Source organism: Ipomoea triloba, chromosome 2 (assembly GCF_003576645.1).
Source record: "Ipomoea triloba cultivar NCNSP0323 chromosome 2, ASM357664v1".
NCBI lineage: Eukaryota > Viridiplantae > Streptophyta > Magnoliopsida > Solanales > Convolvulaceae > Ipomoea > Ipomoea triloba.
The window spans coordinates 16460680-16473006 of NC_044917.1; positions in this window are offsets into that span (position 1 = coordinate 16460680).

Consider the following 12327-nt stretch of genomic DNA (forward strand, 5'->3'; position numbering starts at 1 on the left):
TCGAAGTGAACTCACAACAGAGCGACAAAAAAAAAAAAAAAAAAAAACGCACGGTCACGTACCGTGACCTCGGCCCAGCGCCGAGGCAAGGTCACGTACCGTGACTTCGGCCCAGCGCCGAGGTCACGCGACCTCGGCCCCGCGCCACATACCGTGACCACGGCGTGGGCCGAGGTCACGTACCGTGACTTCGGCCCAGCGTCGAGGTCACGCCGTAGCGCGACCTCGGCCCCGCGCCGAAGTAGCGTGACTTCGGCGCTGGCCGAAGTCACGCTACCGCGTGACCTCGGCGCTGGCCGAGGTCACGCCGTGGCGTGACTTTGGCACTTGTCGAAGTCACGCCGTAGCGCGACCTCGGCCCCGCGCCGAAGTAGCGTGACTTCGGCGCTGGCCGAGGTCACGCCGTGGCGTGACTTCGGCCCAGCGCCGAGGTCACGCCGTGGCGTGACTTTGGCACTTGCCGAAGTCACGCCGTAGCGTGACTTCGGCCCAGCGCCGAGGTCACGCCGTAGCGCGACCTCGGCCCCGCGCCGAAGTAGCGTGACTTCGGCGCTGGCCGAAGTCACGCTACCGCGTGACCTCGGCGCTGGCCGAGGTCACGCCGTAGCGCGACCTCGGCCCCGCGCCGAAGTAGCGTGACTTCGGCGCTGGCCGAGGTCACGCTACCGCGTGACCTCGGCACGGTGCCGAGGTAGGAAAACGTTAAAAAAAAAAATTCCATCCAATAAAAATTTCCTTCTAGAATCCAACATACAAAATTTTCAGCACAAGTGCCAAGCTGTTACTCCCTAGCTACCTCTGCCGTTCTCGCCAGCTAGGGAGTGGGGGGCTGGTGACAGGGTAATTGGGTACCCGACCCGGAACCGTTGTCATGACCAAGTCAGTTGCCGTTCAAACTACCCAAGACGCCTCACTTCTCAGCATCAATGCACAACGGTCCAACTCCTCAGCATTGATGACCAACGTTCAGCTCCTCAGCCTTGATGACAGACGTTCAGCTCCTCAGCATTCAACACCTCAGGTATTGATGTCCAACGGTCAATTCCTCATCAATGCTCCGTTACTGAGCTGAAAGGAATAAAAAGACTCACAACCACATAGTGAGGGGGGACTTCTGACACTTCTTACTAGGCAATACATACTACACTCACTTGTACATTGAGCACTGCACTCAAATACCCAACCTTGTATTCACATACTTACTCAAATTACATACCCGGTAATCCGTTATTACCGTCATCCATCATTGGTTTCTGAAACTACAGCTATGGATGCATATATGCATTCCCAATATGATTGCACTGTTTTCCCTGTTTAAGGATGAGGAGTGTTATCGATCGCCTCAAAGGTACCCGTGGTTTTCCTCGTTTAAGAATATGTACTTATAAGATAACTTTAGTTTTCACTTGTTTTGCACTATATTGGAGTTGCTTTATTTATATATGTTTTACTTGTTTTCTGGGTTAGGAATTGGAAGGCCCCTAGGGAGAATGGATCCTGCAAGTTATGTTCTACACGAATTGAATTTCTTTCCTTAAATTTGATCGTTTGCTTTTTCTTAAATAAAAATTCCTACCATGTCTACTGTTAGGAAATAATCATGTGGCTCAAATTAATCCATGAAGACCAATTCCACCCTCCACGTCACATGGCAGCATGGTTTCTGCACGTTCTCCGAAATTCTTGGTGCTTCTTGCAATTGGCGCAATTCTAGCATTTCTTTGATGTATAAATAGATTAGCTAGCGCAATTCTAGCATTTCTTTGATGTATAAATAGATTAGCTACTTTGATTCTAGCATTTCTTTGATGTATAAATAGATTAGCTACTTTGTTTTGTCTTTCGCTCATCCATTACATCAATACAATTGTAATTGGAATCATTCTTTCTTGTCTCTTTGTTCTCACGTTACTTATATATATAATATATATATATTCTCTTTCGTTACTCTTTTAATTAAGAGTTTAATATATATATATTTATTATATTGTCCCATTTAGAAATTCGTTTGTTATTATTATATTATTCCCTATTATTTAACTTCTATAATTCTCAATTTTCGATTATTCGCTTCCGCATTATTCCGCTATATTCCTAACAAGTGGTATCAGAGCCAAGTTTAATTGAGGATTATTTTCAAAGATGTCGACTGTTACCAAGTTCGATATCGAGAAGTTCGACGAGAAAATTAGCTTTTCTATCTGGAAGGTTCAGATGGAAGCCATTTTGACCCAGAACGGTTTGAAGAAAGCGCTAGCTGGGAAGAAGAAGAAACCGGCTACAATGACAGATGAAGATTGGGAAGATTTAGATGACAAGGCACGTTCAACCATTCAGTTGTGCCTGTCTAAATCGGTTCTACGTGAGGTGATAGGTGAGACGACTACGTCAGGTTTATGGTCCGAGCTGGATTCGCGCTACATGGACAAATCTCTGGCGAACAAGCTGCGCCTGAAGGAGCGGCTGTACACAATCCGTATGACGAAAGGTACTTCAATTCAGTCTCATTTGGATGAATTCAATTCTATTTTATTGGACTTGGAAAATATTGATGTCGTAATTGACGATGAGGATCGTGCTATTTTATTGCTTGTTTATCTCCCTGAATCATACAAGCATTTCAAAGAAATTATGCTGTATGGTAATTCTCTTGGAGTCCTAACTTTCGACAGTGTTAAGTCGAACCTACTGTCCAAAGAAAAATTTGACTTAGAAACTAAGTCTGGGGACAAAGGTGAAGGCTTGATTGTTAGGGGTCGTTCAGTTGAAACGGAGAGTAGCAATAAAAAATCTAAATCCAAGTCCAAAGGACGTAAGTCCAACAAATCCTGTAAGTACTGCAAGAAGCATGGTCATGATGTGACTGAATGCTTCAAACTGAAGAACAAACAAGAGAGAGAAAAGAAGTCTGCTGAAGCTAGTGTTGTTGAGAGTGATTCAGAAGGCGATGTGATGTTATCTGTTAGCTCCGGTGACAAACGGAGCGACACTGAGTGGATTCTGGACTCTGGTTGTACATTCCACATGTGTCCACACAAAGACTGGTTCATCTCTCTGAAACCAGTTGATGGTGGAGTTGTCTTGATGGGTAATGATGCCCAATGCAAGGTTAGTGGAATTGGAAGTGTTCATATCAAAACTCATGATAACGTTATTAGGACTCTTACCAATGTTCGGTATATTCCTGATTTGAAACGCAATCTGATTTCATTGGGCACCTTGGAATCTCTGGGGTGCAAGTACACAGCTGAAGGTGGAGTTCTGAAAGTTATTAAAGGCTCTCTTGTTCTTATGAAAGCTTCTCGTTCTGGAAGCTTGTACGTGTTGCATGGCAGTACAATGACAGGTTCAGTTGCGGTATCCTCATCGGTGTCTGATGCTGATCTCACTCAACTATGGCATATGCGTCTGGGGCATATGAGTGAGAAAGACATGCATATCCTGAGCAAGAAAGGCCTCCTCGGTTCAGGTACGGGTAAATTACAATTTTGTGAGCATTGTGTTTTTGGGAAACAAAAGAGGGTTAGTTTCTCTACTGCTACGCATCGTACCAAAGATGTATTGGAATATATACATTCTGATTTATGGGGACCGACTAAAGTCCAGTCTATGGGAGGCTGTAGATATTTTATGTCTATTATTGTCCAGTCTATGGGAGGCTGTAGATATTTTATGTCTATTATTGATCAGTCTATGGGAGGCTGTAGATATTTTATGTCTATTATTGATGACTCTATGGGAGGCTGTAGATATTTTATGTCTATTATTGATGACTTTTCTGGAGGCTGTAGATATTTTATGTCTATTATTGATGACTTTTCTCGTAAATGTAGATATTTTATGTCTATTATTGATGACTTTTCTCGTAAAATCTGGGTCTATTTCTTGAAACATAAAAATCAGGCATTTTCTATTTTCAAAAAGTGGAAAATTCTCGTTGAGACTCAGACAGGAAAAAAGGTCAAGAAGCTCGGGACAGACAATGGCTTGGAGTTCTGTGAGAGAGATTTCACTGAGTTCTGTGCAGCACAAGGAATTGCCAGGCACAAGACCTTGCCTGGAAAACCCCAACAGAATGGTGTTGCTGAACGTATGAACAGGACTCTGTTAGAGAGAGCTCGTTGTATGCTCTCTAATGCTGGGTTATGGAAGCGGCGTGATTTTTGGGCCGAGGCCGTTTCTACTGCATCCTATTTGGTAAATAGGTCTCCACATTCATCCCTCGATTTTAAAATTCCAGAAGAAGTTTGGTCAGGTAATCCTGTTGACTACTCTATGTTACGAGTTTTTGGATGTCCTGCTTATGCTCATTCCAGTACAGGTAAAATAAACCCTAGAGCTGTCAAATGCATTTTCCTTGGTTATGCTTCTGAGTCAAAAGGATATCGTCTATGGTCTCCTGATTCTCACAAGATCATTCTGAGTCGCGATATCACTTTTGATGAAAATGCACTACTTTCTTCTGGAAAAGATTGTGTTGCTCCCAGTACAGGTGATATGCAGAGTACTGGAGAAAAGGTGGAGTTTGAGTTCAAGCCTACTGATAGTACTACTACCATTGATTGTAATACTAAAGATGATGCATCTACTAGCACTGCGCCTCTCGTTCAGCCACAACGGGAGCACTCTATTGCCCAAGACCGGCCTAGGAGGACAATTAAAAAACCTGCTAGGTATGCTAGTGATGATGAAACCCACTTGGTTGCTTATGCTCTTTCAGTTGCACAGGAGGTTGATGGTGATCCATCCTGCTACTCTGAAGCTATTTCCTGTGCCAACTCGTCCAAGTGGTTGGTTGCTATGCAAGAGGAGATGGAAAGTCTCCATAAGAATGAAACTTGGGAGCTGGTAGAGTTGCCAAAAGGTAAACACCCATTGAGCTGTAAGTGGATTTACAAGAAGAAAGAAGGCATCCCTGGGGTTGAGAAAGCACGGTGGAAAGCACGGTTGGTTGTTCGAGGTTTCGATCAACGTGAAGGTATTGACTTTAACGAGATCTTTTCTCCTGTTGTTCGTCATACCTCTATACGTGTACTACTTGCTTTTGTTGCTCTTTTTGATTTGGAGTTGGAGCAACTTGATGTAAAGACTGCATTCCTACATGGAGAGCTTGATGAAGAGCTTTACATGTACCAACCTGAGGGATTTGAGGTTCCTGGTAAGGAACATTGTGTTTGCCGTCTACAGAAGTCTCTTTATGGGTTAAAGCAAGCTCCAAGGCAATGGTACAAGCGATTTGATGCTTGTATGTTGGGGCAAGGATTCTCAAGAAGCCAATATGATAGTTGTGTCTATTTTAAAGAATTTTCTAATGGGTCTTTTGTCTACTTACTACTTTATGTTGATGATATGCTCATTGCTTGCCCTGACATGTCTCTTGTTGAGAAGTTGAAGTCTCAACTAAGCAATGAGTTTGAGATGAAAGACCTTGGTGCAGCAAAGAAGATTCTTGGCATGGAGATACACAAGGATCGTCAAGCTGGTAAACTTTATCTATCCCAGAAAAAGTATGTTGAGAAGGTGCTTGATCGATTAAATATGTCTAATTGTAAGCCTGTGTCTACTCCACTTGGTGCACATTTTAAGTTGTCTTCTGATTCATGCCCTAAATCTGATGTTGATGTGGCTTATATGTCAAAAGTTCCTTACTCTAGTGCTGTTGGTAGTCTTATGTATGCTATGGTGTGCACTAGACCTGATTTGGCTCATGCTGTAAGTGTTGTGAGCCGTTATATGCACAACCCTGGTAAGGAACATTGGAACGCTGTTAAATGGATTCTACGGTACCTAAAGGGTACTTCCTCTTTGGGCTTGGTTTTTGATCGAAGTTCTTCTGCTTCTACTGATATTATGGGCTTTGTAGATTCTGATTATGGTGGTGATCTTGACAAACGTCGATCGCTTTCCAGTTATATTTTCACTCTTTGTAATTGTGCTATCAGTTGGAAAGCTACGCTTCAGTCTATTGCTGCGTTATCTACGACTGAGGTGGAATACATTGCAGCAACAGAGGGTGTCAAAGAAGCTACTTGGCTACGAGGTTTGGTTATGGAACTTGGTGTTTCACAAGGTCAAACTGTTGTGTTCTCAGATAGTCAAAGTGCTATCCATCTCACCAAGAATGATACATATCATGCCAAAACCAAACACATTGATGTCAGATACCATTTCATCCGAGATGTTGTAGCTGCGGGAGATATTGTTGTCCAGAAGATTCACACATTGGAGAATCCAGCAGACATGCTTACCAAGCCTCTTCCTATTACTAAGTTCGAGCAGTGCTTGAATTTAGTCGGGTGTTCCAATTGTTAATTTTCAGTGAATTTGATCCAAGGTGGAGATTGTTAGGAAATAATCATGTGGCTCAAATTAATCCATGAAGACCAATTCCACCCTCCACGTCGCATGGCAGCATGGTTTCTGCACGTTCTCCGAAATTCTTGGTGCATGGCAGCATGGTTTCTGCACGTTCTCCGAAATTCTTGGTGCTTCTTGCAATGGTTTCTGCACGTTCTCCGAAATTCTTGGTGCTTCTTGCAATTGGCGCAATTCTAGCATTTAAATTCTTGGTGCTTCTTGCAATTGGCGCAATTCTAGCATTTGTTTGATGTATAAATAGATTAGCTACTTTGCTTTGTCTTTCGCTCATCCATTACATCAATACAATTGTAATTGGAATCATTCTTTCTTGTCTCTTTGTTCTCACGTTACTTATATATATAATATATATATATTCTCTTTCGTTACTCTTTTAATTAAGAGTTTAATATATATATATATTTATTATATTGTCCCATTTAGAAATTCGTTTGTTATTATTATATTATTCCCTATTATTTAACTTCTATAATTCTCAATTTTCGATTATTCGCTTCCGCATTATTCCGCTATATTCCTAACATCTACTGATATATTTTATTCATTGTTAACACTAATGTAAGGCAAAGTTGACAGTTGATTGGATGGTATCATATAATTGCGTCCGAGACCACATGATTCTTCATGGTAAATTATTGTGTGGACCATGGTCCAAATAGTGCTGTATAAGCCATAACAAAAAGTGTATTTTTAATATACTAAATGTACACTATTTGTGTACTGAATGTAGATTATATTATATCATATATATTAAGTACACAAATAATGTACATCTCCTGAATACAATGTACATTTTTAATATACTAAAAGTACATCATTTTTATACTGAATGTACATTATTTGATAGTATGGTCTACACAATAATGATTGATTCTTCATAGGCTGATCTATTGAGCCTTGAGTTTCCCTGAATAATAAATGGGATGATAATGGCTCTGTTTGGTAAATGGTTGCTAGTTGATAGTTGTTAGTTGATTGGGTTAGAGGGTATAAATAGTTGATAAAATTAGCTGATTGTAGAAATGTGTTTGGTAAATTAGTTGATAGCTGTTTGGTATAATTTCTTTTCTCAAAAAGCTAATTGAAAAAGTTGCTTCGAGCAACTTTTTGAATTTTAGCATTTTGAAGTTACAAAAAGTTAATTAACCATTCTCAAAAAAAAAAAAAAAAAAAAGTTAATTAACCAAACACTTGTATTGATTTTTTAACCAAGTCAAATAACTAATAGTAGTCAAATAAGCTAAAATTGTCTGATAGGCTAACTATTTTACCAAACATGGTCAATATCTACCATCACATCTAAAGGGGTTGGGATTAAATTGTAATCACTTACATAGAGCTACAAGATGATCAATAGTTATACCGTGGACCGGGATCTACCTTGCAAGGCCGACCCATCACAATTTAGTGATTTACATACTGAATATTCAAAAATTACATATTGAATATTCACAATTCAAATTGTAAAACATTCAGTAAGTAAATTGTGAACATATCTTTTTACTCTACACAAAATGTCTAGGCTTTTTAAGGAACATCCTCATTGGGATGTGAACCTATGACTCTTTTTGCCTTGGTCACATTTACTAGTTTTTTTTTTAATATTTCGAACTGTTTGACTCAGAGAATGTCTCGAGAAGTTTTTTTGAATGGATAACTAACACTATTTGAGTTAACGTTTCGAACCTTAACACTCTACAACCTCTCGGATACGAATGGTTGACCTTACTCTTCGTTCCACTTTTTACTTTGAAAGGTAGGCCCTTCCACCATTTGACCTTTACAACGTTTCGGTCTTGCAATCTTCTATTCTTCAAATCTTCATCTCGGACGACTCTTCAAGTATTCAACTCTTCGAGGTCTGATCTTCATCTTCAGGCTGTTCGAGAGGTAACTATTTAAACCTTTGTTGAGACTATCCGAAGCGTAACCTTTTGAGTTATTATTCGGATTTTTTGTCCATATGAATTGTGACTTCTCAAGTTAATATCCGAACTATCTGAATTTGAGCATAAATAACCTAAGTCTAAAGATAAAATAAATAGGGGACTAAAATTACTATTTTGCAATTGTATTGAAATATTTCAATTTGACTTAATACCAACAGCGGTCCTCTAACTTTTACTTTCAAACTTTTAATTTGACCACCCGTAATCCATCAACTTCTAAATTTAACCACCCATGGTCCTTCAACTTTCAGGTTAACCATCATGGTCCTTTAACTTTCAAATTTTTGACTAGTCCAGGTCCTAACTTTTCTCTTACTTAAATTAACAAAAGGACTACGACTGATTAAATTTGAAAGTTGAAAAACAATTGATGATTAAATTGAAAATTTATGACTAAATATGGGTGTTATATGCTCAGAGTACCCCAACTGTTATTAACTCAACTGTTATTTAACTCTTTCAATTTCGGTGCCATTGAGAGGTCATCTAGTACCATTTTGAATTGAATGTAACTAAAACTATTGTTTTTCTGAAACCCGGGGTTGCAAAGTTTGTGAAGTGGACTCAAAAGTTGTCGAAGTCTTCAATTTGGTTCTATATTGTATTTAAATGGTTATAATTTAATTTCAATGTCATTTCAAATTCATTCGGGAAGATTCTAAAACTCTTATGCTTTGAAAATCCAGGATTGAGAAGTTTGCAATGTATACTCAAAATTTCTTAATGTCATTACCTAAAAAAGACAAAATTGAGGTGTATAAAGTCCCAATACATTTTTAACATCATCAAAATTTAGAATACAATGATTCTTAATAGTATGTAAAAAAGAACTTACAATAATTTAAAAATAAACCATTAGTACATTGAAAATTAACCTAATATAACAACTTATTATAATTGTATGTTAATTTAAAACATTAAAATAAAATATCAATATAGGTGTCATTTAAAATATTTTCATTAAAATTTTTAATAATATATTTTTTATATATTAATTTTATTTGTATAAGAAGTAAACTTAAGTTAAAAAAAAAAATAAAGAATTTAATTTGATTCACCTTAATTACAAGGTAAACATCTACCATGTATAACAACTCTTTATGCCTCTTATTATACAATCCTAAATATGACATAAACAACACGCAGAAGTGCACTATTGTGAGGGCCCTTTCTTCCAGCAAGATGCAAAGAATAATGATATCCTTATTCCTTAAAAGCTTTTTATTACCTTATTCATCAGATCCATCTCTTGCCAAAAGCTAGCAGACAACACCTATGTTTAATATAACTTGCAGACAACACCTATGTTTAATAAAGGACATGCTTGGCTGCGGCCACGCAAATTTACCCGGTAGTTATATCATGGACTATGGTCCACAAAGCTTTGTGGACCACGTTCCAAAAATAGCACCGTTTTTCAAGTAAAGAAACTGTTGCCATCACATCTTAACGGAGTTTCGTAAATAAAATTATAGATTATCTCAAATGATACTGCCTCACATTTGTTTAATTTATATTAAATGAAACTATAATTATATTGTAATGAAACTGTAGTTGCCTTGAAAGGAATTGCAGTGTATATAAAATGAAACTGAATATATTTGAGTGTATATTGTCCAATGAAATTGTAGTCATATCGAAATGATACTATAATTGTGTTGAAAGGAAACTACAGTGTATATAAAATGAAACTGAATAACAATTTCACATATTTGAGTATATAATGTTGAATGAAAGTGTAGTTATAATGAAATGAAACTATAGTTATGTTGAAAGGAACTGAAGTGCATATAAAATGAAACTGAATAATAGTTTCACATATTTGGGCGTATATTGTCCAATGAAACTGTAGTTACATCGAAATGATACTGTAGTTGTGTTGTAATGAAACTATAGTGTATATAAAATGAACCTGAATAACGGTTTCACATATTTGAGTGTATAATGTCGAATGAAACTGTAGTTATATCAAAATGAAACTATAGTTGTGTTGAAAGAAACTGCAGTATATATAAAATGAAACTGAATATATTGCACAAATAGAGTTATACTTTACACCTAACGGCGCAGATGGCGCGGACGCATGCCAAGCCTAGGATGACAATGTGTCTAAAAAAAGAAAAGAAAAAACTTTTTTTGAAATTCCTTTTTTTTTGAAACACTTATTTAATATTAGAGTATTAACTTACTTAGTTAATATTATTTATTTATTTATTTTGGTTGTTCATCCTTTTTTTTTTTTTGAAACACACATAATTCTTTACAATCTGGTTTATACTTTCTCAATCTTTTTTAATCCAAAAAATCAATGACCCCATCGTTAGAGTTCGATCCTATGATCACTCATTTGAAAAATTGGTAACAAAAGTTCACCATATAAATGCATCCAATATGACATTTTTGTATTAATTTATTTGGATGAAGCCTTAACTTTAACCTTAAAAGCCTGAGGCAGCACAGTATTGTAGTATTTCTTTTGTAAAGAGCAAGTCTCGTAGGTATTTAGATGCGTGTGACCAGGTTTTGGTCTTGTCTCAATTCTCTTCTTTTTGTTTTCTTATTATTATCGAATGTCTCTTGCATTACTTTTCCTATCATCTCGACATTTCTGCTTTACTCGATTTCGCATTTCACTACAACAAAACAAGTTTTCTATACTTTTAATGCAAAGATTCAAAGATATAGTTTTGTACATGAAAAGCTGCATGTATGCATATGCCCTTATAGGAGTATTTCTTCGTAAACGAACTCCTTTTATAAAATTTGGTTCTTTTTAAAAAAAAAAGTTAAAAGAAAATGATTGTTTATTTATCATTTTTTATTTTTATTTTAAAATTTTGGTATATCTCTAGGCCTTACTATATTATTGAGTGATTGTTAAATAAAGTATAGCACATAAACTAATTTCATTTTTTAAGTATTGAAATATGTGTTATATCTTAACCGTAATTAAACTATTAGTGAAGATTTTATTTTATTTTTTTTGGGTATAATGCACTATTATCTGCATAGTAAGATGAAAGTAATCTAGTTAAACTTCAATAGGATCATACCCCATTCGAAATTTCTAGTTTGTGTTGGGTAGAAGCTTGGAGAGTCAAGTTCGACATTCTCACATTAAGATATCGTGTTGAGTATATATGATTGATATACAAATATAAAGAAATAATCTTGCGCTATTATATTGTTGGTATGGTAGCCACTGTTGCAAAAATCGGCCGCCTAAGCGCTAGGTGCCCCTAGGCCAAGACGAATTGCTCCTTAGGCGGCTGTCTAGGGCCTAACTCGGTCGACTCGGACGAATTTGGTTGAGTTGACTCGCCAACTCGGCAAAGTTAGCCGAGTTAGAGAAGTAAGATATATATATATATATATATATATATTACATATGTATATATATATGTATACATATGTATATATATATGTATACATATGTATATATATATGTATACATATGTATATATATGTATACACATATGTATATATATGTATACACATATGTATATATATATATACATATATATATATATATATATATATATACATATACATATCTATATATATATACATATATATATATAATGGCATACGTCTGACAAGCGTTTAGCGCCTACTGCAACCATGATAGTAGCTATAGCTTTTGACATAGTAATAAGCATTTGGTCCTGAATTGAAAGCCACAAATATTGTTACTTAAATACTACACACACATATAATCATAATCAGGTGAGAACAAACCTTAACCTACAAATCTACGAACTTCTAAAGGATTGCGCCGCAACTATTACATGATAGCATTGCTACGGCTCCAAGACATGCCTGGAGGACCTTGCAGTGCAACCATATCCGGATGTGGTGCAATCGTATAGTAGGTGCAGTGCAATCCTTCAGAAGTTCGTAGGTTCGCACGTTAAGATCAATTCGCATCTGATTATGGACAATTATATATATATATATATATATATATATATATATATATATATATATATATATATATATT